At 39.0% G+C, this 13,857-nt stretch overlaps 1 protein-coding gene across 5 annotated transcripts in view; it reads left to right on the top strand.

The window, feature by feature from the left end:
- The window catches only part of LOC132156990 (zinc finger MIZ domain-containing protein 1-like), a 129,334-nt gene that overhangs the window by 66,414 nt on the left and 49,063 nt on the right, over positions 1–13,857 (top strand). The window contains exon 4 of one of the 5 annotated variants that reach the window (XM_059566089.1): positions 9,150–9,202. The exons of the other annotated variants lie outside the window; for them this stretch is intronic. The gene's annotated coding sequence lies outside the window, so the exon portion shown is untranslated. The remainder of the gene's footprint in view (positions 1–9,149; positions 9,203–13,857) is intronic. 5 annotated transcript variants of the gene reach the window in all.

The raw sequence follows: 13,857 nt of genomic DNA, 5'->3' as shown, positions 1-13,857 counted from the left end.
TTATTGACTTTTTTTAATCACATTGTAAGCCACTTTAGTCTTGTAATATTGCATATAAAAATATAATAAGAGTGCAAAAAACAAAAGCAAAAAAACACCCTCACAAATATAATAAGAGTGCAAAAAAAAAAAAAACTCACAATATAAATGTTTTAACTGCATGGTATTTTTGTGTCTGTTGTGCTGACAAGTGTAAGTGTTTGCCTCTGCCTCTGTATGTGTGTGTGGTCGCACTTAAACAGAGTTGAGGGTGGGGAGAGAGGCAATAAGAGAAGAATGATTACCAGACAGGCCTCATGCTCGCTGCAGATATGCAGGCCTAGCAGTATTTTGCCTCTGCACAGTGTCAAGCATATTGATCAGCCTCTTGTAATAGAGAGAGGGCAGTGTGCAAAATCAATGTTCAATTTTTCCCCCTCTCTCGCTCTCTCTTTTTCTCTCTCTGTGTCAAAATACCTTTCAAACTTGCACTGAAGCCGATTCACATCTCTGGCTGTTTATTCTGCCACACTTTATGACGATGTAAGAGGGATTTGAATGTCATCATTGTTCCATTGTTTGACCTTTCTGCTTCAAAGACTTAAGAATGGAAAGAAAAACAAATTAATATGCATTTGTCCACTGATAATGTGCAGTGTGCGTAATGGCAAAGCCTGGAAATGAGGTGTCTGTGTAAATGTTACATATCTGTTAAAGGATTAGTTCACACAAAAATTAAAATCATGTCATCATTTACCTATCCTCATGTTGCTTCAAACCTGGATGACTTAGTTTCTTCTGTGGAACTTAAAGGTTATCTTTTGTAAAATGTTATTTTTGTACATACAATAAAAGTCAATGGGGCTTAGTTTTGTTTGGACCACAGTGTTCTTAAAATAATGTTCTTCCACAGAAGAAAGTTAGTCATACATCTTTGAGTAAATGAAGACAGACTATTCATTTTGGTGGAACTACCCCTTTAACTAGGCTGTCCAGTTTAGTCCAGTACGAGGATAAAATCAGGCATCTTTTTCTGTTACGCAAGTGTTCCCATTTGTTCCCTTTTCCCCCTCTCTCTCAGCGTTTGATACAGATTATAAAAAAGATTAGGTCTGGCGTTACTGTCCCAGTCTGTCTACCATCAGAAAATAGAATTCATTTAGGTAATCCAGATGGTTTTCCTCAGTTTGTGTGTCTGGTATTTGGCCGGCTGTCAACAGCTTTTAGCAGCTCAGGGTGAGCTTTTGTGTTTGCACAGAGTGCCGAGGACTTCGACAGAGCCACTGCTCATGCGTTCATCGGCATCACCACTGACAATGAACAAACGCACACCTGCTGCTGATCAGTAGCTGTTGTTGTACGTTAAAAAAAATCTGTTTTGCAATGTCTTTATTCTAATGGTACCGAGATAATTTATTGATTATTTCTGTAAACTAATTAATGCAGCTAAATGCACCTGTATGTTATATTCTTTCTGAGGCCTGGCTGTCGATATCTATTTGGCTGATTCATTGATTAGATTCACGAGTGGGCTTATTAGAATGTAGCGGATGTAAAACAGTTCATCTTGAGAGCAAAATAATGCAAGGTTTCTCCAATGGACGCAGCTTAATCTTTATTCACCTTTCTGTCATGTATGCTTCATTTTTCACTCTCTAGATTCAGCCCCTTGAGTCTTTGTTGCACTCATGTAAATGATCTGGCGTGGGCTGCCGTGTGACCTTATGGCAGTGCAGACCTCATGACATCAGTCAGCGCTGTTCATCTCGAGGCAGCAGCATTTTAATGAGCGGTCGCTGTGCCAGACTTGGCCAGGCTCAGCATCTCTCTGGTTTGGTTTGGACGCCGGCCTGTGCTCCTCCATAACCACCCTGTCCCACTCGCAGCCCCACCACAGACGCATGCGATCAGCCCAGTGGGATAGTCTTTCCCCACTGTTGCAGGTGGACGACACAAGACACGCTCTGAGACATGATCCCTCTGCGAGCAGATGCCCTATCTGGAACACTTTGGGCCCCGCTGGAGCAGGTTGGGTTGTGGTAGGGCAGCCGGGCTGGGGCTGGCCGTGTTGGATGGGTGATGATGAATGGGGCTCACCTGGTGGTCTCTGTGAGGGCTGGCAGGCTGCGCTGTGGGGGTCTCCCACCAGCCTGTCCCAGGCAGCGTGTGGCAGGAGGCAGCAGCCAGGGCCACATTAATCAAACCCTCCACCTGCCTCTTTTTCACTGTCTCCCTGTGCGTCTCTTTACACATTCTCCACCAGGCTTGCAGAACAATGAGTCTTTGAACAGAGCCAGAGCAAGGCCAGTCTGTCTGACAGTGGCCATTTTATAGCTAAACCTTGGACTCTTTTTACATTCATGTACTAGGTGTTTAATGCTATTACGGCAAAGTGAACGTTCCTCTCTCCTGTCAAGCCTGGGAGCATGTATGAAAGCTGAAATAGACTAAAGGTTCCTTTAGCACTTAACATCGGTAGGCCTTTGCCCTGCTCTGAAGTCTTAACAGCTTTGGCTCTCTAATGCTAGAGTTAGTGACACCTCCTTTTGAGGTCACTGAACACATAATTGGGTACTTAGTGGGGCCTGGTGCTTGGCGTGGATCGCTTGAAGTTATGCTTCGAGACAAACTGTGGACATGACGATCCAGTGATTTGATCATAAAGTTTTTTTGCTGAATATCTAAAAGACACAAGTGAAATACTATATATTTTAAAATAGAAACTCTATTTTTAAACTGTTTAAATAAATTATAATTAAATAAAATTTGCAAATATATGTATTATAATTTTACGAATTATTTTTTATTTATAAAAAAAAGCACAAAATATAAAATAAGATCTCACACTGACATACTGTATGCAATTTTATATGCAGTTTTATTTATTTTGTATTATACATTTACCAGTTAGAAATGTACAAAGTGAAAAAGCAGCTCTGGCCCATGGCCATTTGTTGTCTTGAATATCATGAAAAAAAACTAAACTTGCAGAACAACATTGCAGCAGTAATTATCGAAGAATTTCAATAGCCAACATGAAAAGCTCAATCGTTATGAAATAAAACATAAGCAGCAACTCAAATAAACAAATGATTATTTACTGCATGTGAAATTGACCGTTGTTTCCCTTGTGATTTTTTTTTTGGGGGGGGGGCAGATGAGCACTCGTGCCTCATTAAATATACATGCTGTGTATTGAGCTGAGCAAGCCAATTAGCTGGGTTTTCTGTCAATCGCTAATAATTGCTTGCCGTTTGCAATATCACCAGACTCCACCTCCCTTTTGCCTGTTTGAGGCTTTATTCTTTGGCTACATACACACAGCAGCAAAATACAGTTGTCAGTCCTCTTTTAGAGGAAATACAGTTATGTTCCCACATTCTGTGACTGAACTGACTCAATCAACTGATTCAATCGGGAACAGGACAATTTTAGAGTCGCACCTGTTAGTAAATTCAATTTTCAATCCCAAACACTGGCTGTGTGAAAGTAGCCTTTGTAATGTGATCACAAAATAATGTTTCCACTATTGTGTAGCTCCTAGCTGCAGGGCTTTCAAAAGGCAGCATCCAAACAGACGTTGATCTCGAATGCAAGCTACCTCGTTCTGCAGGTGGCAGCCTGACTTCATTATCACACTCGTCTGTGCATGCATGTTTTAGAGCAGGTTCGTAGATGAAGGCTGAGATGATACAAAGTGATCTGTGTAGAAGCAGCCTCCGTGCATCGGCGTCGACCGCGCGTGCGTGTCATCTCTATCATGAGGGTTGCAACATGGCTTTCAAACATCAGTGGAACACCACTGAAGCTTTGATGCTAAACTGCGTCATCAAAGCTGAATAAATAGTGTTTACAGATACATCCTCTCTCTTCCAGGATCAAACAGTCCTGTTAACCATGTACAATCAAACACAAAGTGTCAGTGTTAGCTAGCGATGATGACATTGTTGTGATATTGCGCTCTGTGTTTCCTGCAGTCGCATTTCATGTAGCTAAACGAGGGCAGTTTTCAAAATACAAGTCTTTTTTTGAAGCTATTTTGAAGTCGTGCTCACAGGCTAATTGTCTAATCTCCATGTAATTAAGGGCTAGAGTGGCTTTCCTTGCATTTCTATTTCAATCATGCCAGAGATATCGCGAGAAACAAACAGAGAGGGGCCAAACGCAACTCAATAACTGCACGCTAGAGAAGATCTAAAAATATCTATTACTGCACATTTTATGGATAAACTGTTACTGCTAACTCATAAATTCTGCGGCTCATGCGCGACACAACTCTATTAGGACAATTGAATGCTTTTAGATTTTTAAAGGATAACTTTGAGATCTATCGTTGACACCCCTGTTGTTTTGTGAGCTTGTAGACGTGTGGAAAACGTTTCCCCCGTCTACAGATTTGTCAAAACGCTTGATTTTGATTTGGGCTTGGAAAGCTGGCTTTCCTCTCAGGAAGTGTTGTTCCTCTCCTTTTTCTATAAACAGTGGAAAAGGGACTTGAAGAATATGTCCCAGACTCACTATTTCCACTGTAAACACTGTGCTGTTTCCATCCACAGCAGTGGCTTTCGTCTGGGTCTGCCCAAGGCCCTTTTCTGGGGAAGGATTTTCCAGGGAAGAACTTTGTTTGGATTTTATAGCAGCATTGCTAACTGCTATCCCTACAAGGGTGTGGATGTTTATGCAAACTGTTGCATAGAGATAATGTGTTTTCTGTAGAGCTGGGTACAGAAAACCTGTTCTTATTCAGAACAGGTTTTGTTTTGTTTTAAGTACTAATACTAAACATTTTTTATGACCTTTTGATTCATAAGTGAACTGATTCTTTTAAATGAATCAGTCAAAAAACAGTGTAGAACTTGTTTTAAAATCATTATAATAATATGATTAACTGGTAGAAATTTGTCAACTGGTAGAGTCTTTGGACTGTGCTATATGGTCATGAAAACTTAGTTTGCACGTGTTTTTAAGCATTGCGATATTTAAAACATTTGATTTTAATTGATTGAAATGCAATCAACAGCGAAAGAGAATTAATTTCGTTATATGTGCTCTGTCTTAGAGACTATTTCTGAGCGCTGTCAGAGGCTTGTGCATGTAAAGATGGTGCTCATAGAGTGCAGGAGTATTGAACTAGTTATTTTTGCCACATTATAGGCCTTAAACGGTTAAATACATAGACCTGTAGGCCTATGTGTCAAAATGCCCATCTTTGCAAGTATCCTTGTAAACACAGTAATTTATGGTCTTAAATGAAAGCAAACAGATGAGAAAGAAAACACATGTAACAGTACAGGTGCATCTTAAAAAATTTGAATATCATAGAAAAGGTCTTTATTTTTGTCATTTAAATTTTTTTTTTTAAAGCTAACTTTCTTATATTATAGATTCATTGCACACAAACTGAATTATTTCAAGAGTTTTTTTTTTTAATTCTGATGGTTACGACTTAGAGCTTAGGAAAATTCAAAATTCAGTATCTCAAAAAATTAGATTTACCTCTTGGGTTAGTTTAGAACATGCAACGACAGTTATGGGAAAGAATACTGACTTGACAGTTGTCCAGAAGACAATCATTTACACCCTCTGACTGGAGGGAGAAAGTGTGGTAGGAAAAGGTGCATAAGCAACAGGGATGACCACAGCCTTGGGAAGATTGTCAGGAAAAGCCGATTCAAGAACTTGGGAGAACTTCACAAAGAGTGGACTGAAGCCGTCAGAGCAGAGTCAGAGCATCAAGAGTCACCACACTCAGACATCTTCAAGAAAAGGGCTACAGCTGTCACATTCCTAGAACCAAGCCAATCCTTAACCAGAGAAAAATGTCAGAAGCATTTCAACTGGGGTAAGGAGAAAAAGAACTGGACTGACATATTTTCAGACTGGAAAGGCACAGAATCCAAAGTCCAGTGTGAAGTTTCCGAAATTGCGCTTCAGCAGTGCCACAGGCTGATCGCCTCCATGCCACGCCGCACTGAAACAGTAATTCATGCAAAAGGAACCGCAGCCAAGTATTGAGTGCATAATTAAACCTGCTTTGGAGATCTTAAACAGTTTTGTAAATATTTTTGGATTGATCTTTGAGACAATATTCTAATTTTATGAGATACTGAATTTTTAACTTTCCTAAGCTGTAAGTCATAACCATCAAAATTAAAACAAAAAAGTCTTGAAATATTTCAGTTTGTGTGCAATGAATCTAGAATATAAGAAAGTTAGCTTTTTTTATTCAATTACAAAAAATAAAGAACTTTTCCATGATATTCAAGTCTTTTTTAGATGTACCTGTATATCGAATTCGGGGAGCTCTTAAAGTGACAGCAGTCTAATATTCTGTCATACATGTTAAACAACAAAAGAGAATCATGGATGAATCATTCCCAATAGGTTTTTTTATTTTATTGAATTTTTTTTTTTACAAAAATATTACTTTTTTAATATGTGAAATTATAAACATTCACATAAGATTGAATTTAGTCATATTAGTTGATGTTTTATAGATCACTTTAGCAATTAGATAATTATTTCTTTGTGTATTTATTTTTAAATTTCAATGTGTATATATACCAAAAAAAAAAGTTACACAATTGTCCCCTTACATATAAGTAATAATAATAATAATTAATACATTTTTGTTTACATTTTGTGTTTTAGGAATCTTTCTACCGATTTAATTCACTGAAAAATCTTAGTGAACCATCTTCCTCTTTTGTTCCCTTCACACTGACTTGATCTTCCACTCTTTTAGCAAGTAATTAAACCATCGTGTTAAGAGAAGAAAAAAATTCCCCTGTATCGTACAACAGCTATCTGGCCGATAGTAGAGGTAAACCTGCATTTGAAGCCATTTTTATTGCATCGTATCAGCCGTGAAAGAGGTGCTAAGATGGACACTCTGTATCACCACCGCGCCAAAAACTAATCTAAATGGAAAACACATTGTCTTCATTATTTTGCAAGTGCTGAAAGAACATTGTTGCCATAGTAACTAGCAGGGGAGGCCGAGGGCTGCTTCAGGGCCAGTGAATGGAGTACAGGAGAGCCCTCCCGAGCTGACTAAAGAAATGGGCAGTTAGTAAGTGTAAAAGTGCTGCTCACTCATGTAATTAATTTCAAGGAGGATTGGCGTGTGGGGGGTGCTGGGATGCAAGGTAACAGATTTAACATGGATACTTAGGAGTCCTTCTCCATGAGTCAAATGGCAGCCCCGGAGCATGAGAGAGAGGACAGTATGCGGGTGTGCAGTGGGGGTAGATGAGGGAGTGTGTTTGATTAACAGCAGCGATGATGACATGCTGTTTTGCAAACATGCGGCTGAAATTGCTCGCATCCATAAAGCCGTGGCTGCCAGGCATAGCTCGAGTTTCTCTGGAGGATTTTTAACGAATGCCAAGAAAGCTGTTGTTTTCACGAGGTGGTACCAGACAGCGCGCACACACACCCACACACTCATTTATGTACAGACCAAAAAAAGTCTGAAGAGCTTTATTAAAAAAAATCATAAGAGGAAAAATAGCATCAGTTCATATCGCTAATGGCATGAAATCCAGACCAAATCCATCCTGTGCTTGTATTTATCTCGTCTCATATTTTGAATACCAAAAGGATGTTCTTTTCAAGATGTTGGCTGTAATTCTGGGAATCCAAATTATAAAGGTATTGCCAAATGGGCGGGGCTTAACATTTTATTTTAGCATGAACATTTGTCAGTCAGTTTGGTTGATTTAAATGGCTTTGTGTATCAAATAGAAACCGTTTACTTAGTTACAGTAGGTGTTGGTTATTGATCTCCCAGTTGGCTAATGAGAAAGAGCTAACCAAGGTGGGCTGGGTGTTAGGGACAGCACTCTTTTCCAAGAGGGAGGACAGTGGCGTGACTGCTAATGGCCGTAGCGTTTGTGTGCAAGCTGTTTGTCATGGCAATTCATGTCACGGTGTAATTGGTTTACCTGGCCGTGTGTGTTGTGAGGCTTGTCTGCATAGCTAAAAACAAATTACCCACCAGTGACCTTTCAGTTACACCGACTGCCTGGCCACACTAAGGCAATTGGTTGGGGAGGAAGTAGAGAAGATGGGAGTCAGAGACCGAGTCAGAGAGAGTGTTTGAGTGCCATGATGGTGTTATTTTTTGTCTCGCCGCTGTTTGAAGGAGTGTGTTTGAACGAGGGATGCCTTTAGGGATATTTATTTGAGCCGGTTCACAGCATGCAAGGTTTTAAAAGGAACAGCGTCCCTCGCAGACCCCAGCCATCCCATGCTCTATTTGCCCGTGCCCAGATGAAGGCGACTGCTGGTTTTGAAAACAGCACCTGTGCCGTGAAGCTTTGCTTGCACCACTTATCTGTCAAGAACAGTAAAGGGGGGAGAGAGGGAAGCCATAATTCCCTACATCCTGCATGAAGGATACAATATCCATTTTAGTGACAGCGTAGATGGGCCTCAATTTAAATCTTAATCCACAGGGGCAGAGTCGCAGTCGGCCGGATTGATTCTAGCCCGCTGCGTGTGCGACTGCGTGCTCCAGGCGACACTGCACAAGTTGATTTTCTTTGTGAACGTCTGACACTTTGCCTCCACCCTCTGTGTGCTCGTTTCTGTCTTTGCTGGCATGTACGGATGACAAAAGCACTCAAGCCCTGTTTTGTTCATGTACTGCATTTCTCTCTTGCCAGAAGATACTTCCACAGGAATACTGAAGATATATATATATATATAGAGAGAGAGAGAGAGAACTAAAATATGGGTTGTGTGTGTGTGTATTGTTAATATTTTCGTTGTTTTTTATTATTATTAATTTGTATTTACTTTTTAATGAGGCTATGTTTTTTTGTTTTCATTATGGTAGAAAGGCATTTGTATCACCCATATCTATTGCATTTAATTTTATAATTTTATTGATAAGTGTATACACACATTAATGTACATTTTTTTCTATGTGTACATTATATATTTATGAATTATATTTAATAAATTATATTATAGAAAACCGTAATTATACAGATTAAACATTTATCCACGGCCCTGATATCAAAGTTGTAAAAAAGAAAAGATTTCTGTTGTAGCATGTTCTCACAGGTTAGTTGATGATACTGATCTTGTTGGTGAGGGTGGTTGATCTGTGTTGTTGATCAACTATGCTTTTATTTTATTTTATTTAAATTTTTTTCCAACAGGGCCAACCACTGCTTGCGCGAACAGGGCCTGGCCAGAAGATTATGTGCTAATTGTGAGTTTGATGTCAATCAATTTCAGATTGATCCCTTTGGCTGTGCAATCTGAGTGCTTTCTAAGCAGTAAAACCTCTTTTCTAACCAGCTGTACTCAGTTCTCTAGCCCCCAGACATAGTGCACTTGTAAACAGGTGGAGCAGCTATGAGCTGTAAGTGCTGTGCCATTGATCAGTCTGTTTAATTAGTGAGTGAGATAATTGAAACACTGTATTTTCAGTCAGCTGGGTTCATCACCATATTTTTTTAAACCAACCAATACCAAGTAGCAGAGTTATTGACAAGTTCTATTCCTGGAGACATTTTTTGCCTCTAATAGATTATTTTCTTTTAATTGGAGTTTCACACTAATTAGATTTGTCTTATAAAACAGAAGCAAACTCTGGCACAGCAGGAGCCGCTGAGCAGGAGGTCAGATGTTGGAGATTTTTGAGAAACGCTAGTCTCACTTGTGAACAGTATGCAAGCGTGTGGCTGTTTTTCTCACTTGTGATTTTGCTGTATAAATCATGGGAAACGTCTTCGACATAATGCACTTTTTTGTAATTAGGTTTCATTTGGATGCACCTTTTTTGTTTTTTAAAGAAAGAGAGACAAAGTTTTTGCATACATGAAATATAAGTGAGACAAATTAATTATTTTCTTATTTTCTGAGTCTTTTCTCTGTAGGTATTGACATTAGACATTTAAAAAAGCACTGATACCTGGCACATTTGTTGAAATGTGTATTATTTTTGGATCTTCTGACATAGGGGAAAGAGCTTCTGTCTTTCGATCTTTGAGCGAGAGTCCAGAGCCCAGTGGTAGACTACAGTTGCTGATGTTTCAGCACTTTTAGGGCAGGCCTGAAACAGAAGGCCATGGAATTTCTCAGCTTACCTATTCAGCAGTAAGACCCCTGAGGTGTCCACCAACAGCCAAGCTGGTCTGCTGCCTGCAGGGTTTAGTTTACACCGGCCTGTCAGCTCTACTCCTCACTCATGGTTTTGTTCTTTGGAGCTCACAGACAGAGCCTGATATCTCATCCCCCAGCCTGAAATACAGCCATTCACTTTTACCAACGGTGCAGGAACGTAAATTACACTCCTTTTTTCCTGTTCTAAAATGCCTGGCCTGGAATTCCTTCTCTCTGCTGTCAACCTAAATTAGAAATCTAAGGATTTATGCATCCTTATGAAAGACCGCAGTTTCTTTCAATGATTCCACAGAAATTATAAATTGGTGTAGTATACTTCCAACACTTGCCATGTTAATGCCAAGTTTTGATTTCTCTTTTTAAAAAACTAAATTGATATGTAAATGTATGAAATCTTTGTAACTTTCGCATGACAAGCATTCATCTCATGCGATTCTGCTTCTGACTCCATTTGAAGGCGTCTTTTATGCTCTGAGAGAATCTCAGTAGCTTCCTTGCCTTGATGTGCATTAGGGTCTATTTTTAGATGGGAACAGTACATAAGATTCACAATCATGTGTCTCACTGTGACCTGATTTTTGAAGACTTACTGACCATCCATTCATAACCACAGCCTGGAGTAATGAAAAATATACAGAAACAATTGTAGAACTAGTGTATTTTGATTCGGCTTTATATCAGTGATAGACAAACTATTGTCTGTAGAGATTTAAGAGGAAAAACAAAACCGCAAATTCATTACGATTTTATTTACTGGTTGAGTGTTGCTGTTTTATATATATATATATATATATACATATATATGTATATATATATATACACTCACCAAGGCTGAATTTATTTGATCAACAAAATATTAAAACCATGATAAGGCCTTCCTTAAAAATATTTTGGTTTGAAGTAACAGTTAAAAAAAAAAAAAAAAAAAAAGGTCGGTAGGTAGGTCTATATTTTTTTTTCAAGTTTCAATGTAAAAAAAAAAAAAAAAAAAATTTGGTGATTGTGATTACGTAGGTATGAATTTAAAAAAATTAGCATATTGTGACGTCACTGACTGGGTCTTCAACCCGTGCCTTCGGGCGCATAATTGCAAACCTCATTTTGATGCAGGTTATATAGACCACAAACAAATTTAAATCTTTGTCAAAACATGTTTATTGCATGAATTTCAGGTGAGAAGAGAAAAAAAAGAGGTACTGTTATACTGTTTCACTTGCATCCACTGCTAGGTGTCAATGCAACCTACAAATGAGAGACCGTTAACTTTGCTTTCTTGGGTTTTCACTTTTGTGAAAAAAATCCTGTTTGTTTTGAGACAAGTGTTCATTGAATCGATTGTAAAATCGATTTTGCATGTCTAAATGCGTTTTATACGGCAAATATAGGTAAATCCACAGACAAAAGGCTGGACGAATGTAAAGATTCAATGTATTGGTAAAGACCAATATTTCTGATGATTTATTGGCGTGAAGTTTCGAGCACTATGACAAACAGGAGTGCAACATTCTCGAAAAACAATAAGCAGAGTGGACTGCCATAACAATGCAAAACATTTACTGCAGGCTTCAACATGGCTGTGTTTCCGATTAGAAATTTCAACAACAACAAAAAATCGCATACGGCGATTCTAGCCCGAATCAGTATCTGTATGCATGAGACTGTCTGAATACCGGCAGAATTCACATTTCTCTTGTAAAAAGAGAAATATTGTGCAGAAGTATAATTTGCTGTTATGCGTGTGTCTGAAGCTGCTGTTGCTGTGTGACGCATGTTCCAAAAAAAACAAAAAACAAAACGTGGACGCGCTCCAAGAAAAGGTCGTTAAAATCAATTTCCTATTTTCGTTTTCGAAACTTGTGTTGGTTGGTCCAATCGATTCGTGCAAAAGATTTTCGAACATAGTGAAAGTCAACACGATCAAGGTTAGACTAGACAGGAGAAGGGATAGGAAAAGATCTGGGCACAGTTTTTCCAGAACTTTGTGCCAAGTTAAAGCGGTGTCGAGCTGTTTTGATTTATTTAGATGTATTATGGTGCCCGAACCCGTATGACTTTGAACAGTGACCACGAACATTTTGTTTACTGCAGTCGCAGCCATCATTACCAAGTGCGAACCATTGACTCTGACAGTGCATGAGAGTATGAGACAAAGCGAACGCACAGGCCATAGTGTGACATCCGTTAACCAATAGTGTAAACATAGATGACGTCGCAGGTTTTTTTTTTTTTTTAAGAAATTAACGTAGCCTTCGTTTGTATATAGGCCTAGGCAATTTATATATTTACAATACTTACTAAAATATAATTAGTATTATTTTATTGCTTTTGTATTAATTGTTTGAAGAGTAAAAAAAAATCTCAACGTCTCAAACATGCCCCCACATATCTACGTCGCTATGTGAAAATATTTGTGTAATGCCGCCCAAATGTTGCAAAGAAAGAAGGCGTGGCTTCAGTAACCGTATAGTGTTGAGGCAGTCATTTCAGAGAGATGCTGTGTGTGTATATAGGCGAAAGCAAAAGCACTTTATTTGGCCTTCTGAAAGTAGATGCATTTAGGGATCTTTAAGATTACTTACAACAGAACAGCAATGCATTTTATGGAATCTACTGTTTCGTGAACCTAGGAGAAGAGGTCATTCTGACTTTGCAGCAATCAAGCTGGTGCTCCTGAAACTGCTACTGTAAGAATGTTTTGTTATTAGTTGAAGTATTTGCTTTTGAATGTTCAAACGAATGTTTTGCACGTCATGTGTGTTTGCAAGTGTGTGTGTGTGTGTGTGTGTGTGTGTGTAATGGAGAGAGAGAGAGAGAGAGGGTAACACAGTGGAGTCAGCGGTCTTAACCGTCCGTGGCTTGTGTACTGCAAACACATACGAGTTTTATCGCTTTGTCTGTTACGTGACTCTGTTCCCCTTTCGAGCTTGAACTGATGATAAAACTAAGGAAATTATTAACTGTATTTACATTTATTCAGAAAGCACGCGATTATGGAAAGGGGCGTTAGATTTCTGACGAGTGCTGGCGATGTTCGGCCAATCACAATGCACTGGGTCAGTTGGCCAATCAGAGCAGACTGTGATTGTCGGAAGGAGGGACTTTGTATAAAACGATGCGTTTGAGAGAGGTGGGGAATAGAGGACCTACAATAACGTACGGTATTTGAAAAATAATGTATGTCAGCATATTCTATTACAGCAAATACACAAAATAATGGTCTTTAAAAAAAGCATCATATGACCCTTTTAACAATTATTTTCAGTGAAGTAATGGAAAAACAGTATTTTGACAAAATTGTGGCTTAGTAAAAGTGTTCAAAAGTTTGCGGGCTGTCTTGTACATAGGTTAAAACTGTAACAGTTGTTTTTTGTTTTTTTGATTGTTTCCACCTCATTTCAGTTGTTTAGCTGCCTAGTTTGAGAACCACTACTTTATGTCCATCATATAATTCAAAAGGAAGTGAAGGAATGTAGGCAGCGGGGGATTTGAGCTGGTTTACTGCTCCTGCCACTCTAACCCACTGTGAGGTGAAAACACGTCCTGGTTTACTTACACAAGGCTGTCCAGACCTGGCAGTTGGCGATCTCAGACAAATGAGAGAATCTCAGGATGAGCCAGAGGAGGGTGAGAGAAGATTGTTAGGAATGCTGGACATTCTTTTGCTTATCCTCACAAAGACACACACACACGGCATGCTCGGCAATCCTGGGCAGTGTGTTGATAAGAGCGAAGGGTTAA

Source organism: Carassius carassius, chromosome 14 (genome assembly GCF_963082965.1).
Source record: "Carassius carassius chromosome 14, fCarCar2.1, whole genome shotgun sequence".
Lineage (NCBI taxonomy): Eukaryota > Metazoa > Chordata > Actinopteri > Cypriniformes > Cyprinidae > Carassius > Carassius carassius.
This window is presented reverse-complemented; position numbering and strand designations above follow the sequence as displayed.